This window comes from Sinocyclocheilus anshuiensis, unplaced genomic scaffold, assembly GCF_001515605.1.
Source record: "Sinocyclocheilus anshuiensis isolate Anshui unplaced genomic scaffold, SAMN03320099.WGS_v1.1 scaffold318, whole genome shotgun sequence".
Classification (NCBI taxonomy): Eukaryota; Metazoa; Chordata; class Actinopteri; order Cypriniformes; family Cyprinidae; genus Sinocyclocheilus; species Sinocyclocheilus anshuiensis.
In genome coordinates this window covers 76,696-81,379 of record NW_015547653.1, presented here as the reverse complement: position 1 = coordinate 81,379, position 4,684 = coordinate 76,696, and the positions used below count along the sequence as shown (strand labels likewise).

Genomic DNA, 4,684 nt, shown 5'->3' with positions numbered 1-4,684 from the left:
TGTAATTTGCCAGTTCACTAGGATCTAGTTGTGGTTTCTTAATAAGAGGCTTAATAACCTCCAGCTTGAATGGTTTTGGGACGTGACCTACAGACAACGACGAGTTAATAATATTGAGAAGCTGTTCTTCTGCTACAGGTAACAACTCTTTTAGTACTTTAGTGGGTACAGGATCTAACAGGCATGTTGTTGGTTTAGATGCAGTGATAAGTTTATTTAGCTCTTCCTGTCCTATAGTTGTAAAGCACTGCAGTTTATCTTTTGGTTTGATGAATGAAGCTCAAGTATTATACGCTGTAGAATCTACATTTGCTATTGTATTTCTGATGTTATCTATTTTATCAGTGAAGAAATTCATAAAGTCATTACTATTAAACTGTGAGGGAGTATTTAGATCGGATGGCGTCTGGTTATTTGTTAATCTAGCCACTGTGCTAAATAAAAACCTAGGATTGTTTTGGTTATTTTCTATGAGTTTGTGGATATGCTCGGCCCTGGCAGCTTTTAGAGCCTGTCTATAGCTGGACATACTGTTTTTCCACGCAATTCTAAAAACTTAGTTTTTAGTTTTTCTGCATTTGCGCTCAAGACTATGAGTTTTTTTCTTGAGAGAATGGGTATTACTCATGGGGCAGCGTCTAGTTCATGTGTACTTATGGGAACACAGAGCAGTTGAGATAAATCAGGCAGGTTATTTGTGAATCTGTCTTTGGTGGCTGGAACAATAGTTCTGCCCAGACGATAATGCGGAGCCATATAGTTAATATCAGTAATACGCAGCATACACGATACAAGGAAATGGTCAGTAACAGCATCAATTTGAGGTACGATATCTATATCAGTAAGATCAATTCCATGCGATATAATTAAATCTAGCGTATGATTAAAATGATGAGACGTTTTGCTTGACTCCAAAATAGTTTGTTATAAACGCAAGTCCTAATGCATCATTTGTATTATCAACGTGAATGTTAAAATCTCAGACAATTAGCGCTTTATCAACAGTAACCAATAGGTCTGAGAGGAAAGCTGCAAATTCTTTTAGGAAATCTGTATACGGCCCTGGTGGTCTATACACAGTAGCCAGAGCAAGAGATACGATAGATTTCTTTTGCATATCTGACAGTGTAAAAAACAGTAGCTTACCATGTAATTGCTGTAATCATTTGGCAGCTCTAATTTTTATTTAATGAATATAATGATTCTGTCCTTGAAAATATTTGTCCACTCTGTGTGTTTGTGTTTGTTTGTCCGGGTGGATTTCTCTCCTTCTCTCCAGAAACTGGCCCACATAGTGAACAGCTTTAGCTCTCAGCTCATCAAGACCATTTCAGGGTTCAAACGTTTGCCAGACCTGCTGACCCGCCAGCACTCACAGCGAAAACCCATCCACAGCATCATCGGTATACACCCTCTCTCCATCTCATTCACCACATATCCCCTACATTTGCCATTTATGCAATCCTTATATTATTGTTTACTCACCTTCATGTCGTCCCAAACCCATATAACTCTTCTTTGGGACACAAAATGAGAAATTATGAAGAATTGTATGGATCCACTCTCTTTATACGAAATGCTCCTTTTGTGTTCTACTGAAAAAAGGAAGTGAATGACACATGGGTGACTAAATGATGACAGAATGTTTATTTTTGGGTAAAATATCCATTCACATCATCATTTGTGTATTTCTTAAAGTCATCAGCAGCTGTTTGGCATCAACAATGCTTTCTATGTTCTTCTCACTTCCTTCCTCTTCTTCTGTTTCAGAGTAAGATGAAGAGATCTATAAGATCCAGGGAGCCATAGCTGCAGGTATGGTGACTAATGCATCTTACCTGCAGACCTGGGACAAACACAGAGAGATCTGGGAAATTGAAAAAGACGGCTTTATACAGCGCTACCAGCGGCTCAACCCTACAATAACCTCCTTTGACGCTGACGTAGCCAGGTCTGTAGCTTTCCCCGTGGCAGGTGTCGATTTAAAAGTATGCACATTTCCTACCTTATTCGCCAAATAAGGTTTACACGTAGGCCTAGTTATGTGTAATCAGAGGGTGGGGAGATGGGGGGATTCCCCCGGTCTATATGTCTCGAGATCTCTGCATCAGTTATTCACAGTGAATAGGAGTTAAAACTCCCACCCGGGTGACATAACAGACCATGCAATATACCCAAAAGTATTTAAAATATTGCAAAGTAACGTTGCAACCTTACAAACAATAATAAAATCAGAGAAGGACTTCCAACTGTAAGCGACACGAGCATACGCAAAACAATATGATGTTTGTTATTATTAAAATTTTATATAGCCCACGTTTTTATAAAAAAACAAATTAATTTACGCTTCGGCAATAACATTGACAATAACATATATCTTCAACATGTGTTGTCTATGACCAAAAATGTAAGTTGTTCAGTGGACTTTTAAAATTTGCTTTGCTTGAGAAAATAAAAATATACAGTTAGTGTTTTTTTTCTTTTGATTTAGTCGAGTTGGTTTTGCATCAAACGCAGTGTAATTTTCGGCAATCGAGATCTGGCAGCAACAGCGCATTTTTCCGCTTGGGCGAGCGCTTCGCGAACAGCTTACCTTGCCGCAGACCAGCAAATCACTGAGAACGTGCTATAATCCTGACGAGTCATAGCAACAGAGCCGAGGCGAGAAAGCTGCGGAGAATCCGCTCGCCCGGAAGCAGCCATAACTGACGTAGATTTACAGAAAATTACTGCCATTTGGCAAAAAAATAATTTTACGTACTTATTCCTAACTCTTTAAGCTTTAAGTTACATTTCAAATGACAAGGGATCAACTTATAATCGTTTATACACTCTAAAAAATGCTGGGTTAAATATAACCCAGCACTGGGTTAAAAAGGGACAAACCCAGCTATTGGGTTGTTTTGACCCAGCGGTTGGGTTGTTTTGATTATCCCGTGAACTTATTCTCTCAAATGGCCTGGGTATGCGGAGCATTCGCAGCTTATATGGACGGAACGCCACTGCTGTATATACTAGTAAAATTTTTGAACTTATGAATTATTTGCAGTGCTACTGATAAAATAAAAGTTTATTTAGTGAACAAATGCTCTAAAGGATTCATCATGTTTCTCTCACCATCATACATGCATCTCTTTTCATTTAAAATGCATGAGTAGTGATGGTACACTAGAGGGGTGTGTTTGAAGTCACGTGAGAACGATGTGATGGCCTTTCAGACTATTGATGTGTCTGTAGCACAGAGGTGCCAGTCCTGAGGGCAGGGTCAACAACTCTTCCCTATAGATTTGATCTGCACTCGCCAAATCGTTATCATGTCAACAATGGATGCTTGAGTGTGTGTGGATCGGAAAGTGGGTGTGTGCAGTGAGACACAGACTTTGTGTGTGTGATTGTGCATTAATGACCTTGTCCATGCTGGAAGGACACTTGTGAATTGCCTGCTGCCCCTGTTAATGTCTAAAGTTTTTTTTTTTCACATCAAATAATGCATGCACAGACACATTTTATTTGAAATGACTATGGTTAATGTAACTTGCTTTTTCTTCACACTCACTCTCAGAAACAAATTATGCTGAACACTTCCTTTATTTTCTTGAAAAACTCATTTCATTTACAGTATGTTATAGTACTGAGATGACAAATTAAATTGCTATTAACGCCTGTTTCACACATACTCCGTCTGCAGTGCGTATGCGGTCCGTGTGCGTTACGTATGCGGTGCAGAAGCAGCACGGACTCATTGTGCTTTCACACAGGACGCGTTTGCAGTTCGCTCCTGATCTGCGGCTGTGTACCACAAACACAACATTTATCCATTATTTTGATTTCAAATCCAAACGTAGTTAGCCTATACTGAAAGTGCTTTTTTCAGCATTGTGATCCTCTTTTATCACAGTACAGTTAACACAATCTTTCATAGATATATTCACGTTTAAACTCAATTAATATAAACAGCGTATTAAATGCTTTTGGTTTTTAGATGTGTATATTAAGTTACTCAAGCAAGTGGAAACACATTTGATGTGAAATTACTAAATTTCCTTGTCAATCCATGTTCATTTTTACCGCGAACAATGCGCTGTCACTTTAATTCAGCGCGTGCAGCACAGCAAAAATAGACTCGGTGCGTAAACGATCGCTGCACTGCTGCAGACGCGCCGCACCTGGAACGCACTGACGGACCGCAACCGCGTGCAGTGTGAAAGCTCTAATCCGTTAACATGGGTGCGTAAAAAAAAACGCACACGCACTGCAGACGGAGTATGTGTGAAACAGGCGTTGATGAGAATATGAAGTACAGATACAATTACAACATCCTCAGGAAGAAAAAATTAAGAGACAAGCATCCAAGTGTCCATCTTTGAACTCTTTTGAACTCCATTTACAGATTTATCAAGAGAAAATACATCTTTATTTGCAAAATCGTTGCTTTCACAAGACAGCAAAAAGTGTGGCAATGTTGAGAACTTGCTTAATAAACACGAAGTGGTTTTCATTATATTATCCCAGTAGTCATGTTAGAAATGTGTGTAAAAACTTTAGTAATAATAATAATATAATTGATTAATATATGAATATATAATGATGTATTTATTTTATAGATTTATTATGCTCAAATTTTTTATTTATTTTTTATTTATGCTCTCTCTCCCTCTCTTACCTTGTGCACATTCACACAGGG

The 4,684-nt window shown here is 38.5% G+C and overlaps 1 pseudogene; it reads left to right on the top strand.

Annotated features, from left to right (window-relative positions):
* Positions 1-4,684, top strand: part of LOC107702042 (dynein heavy chain 2, axonemal-like) — a 153,203-nt pseudogene that overhangs the window by 72,081 nt on the left and 76,438 nt on the right.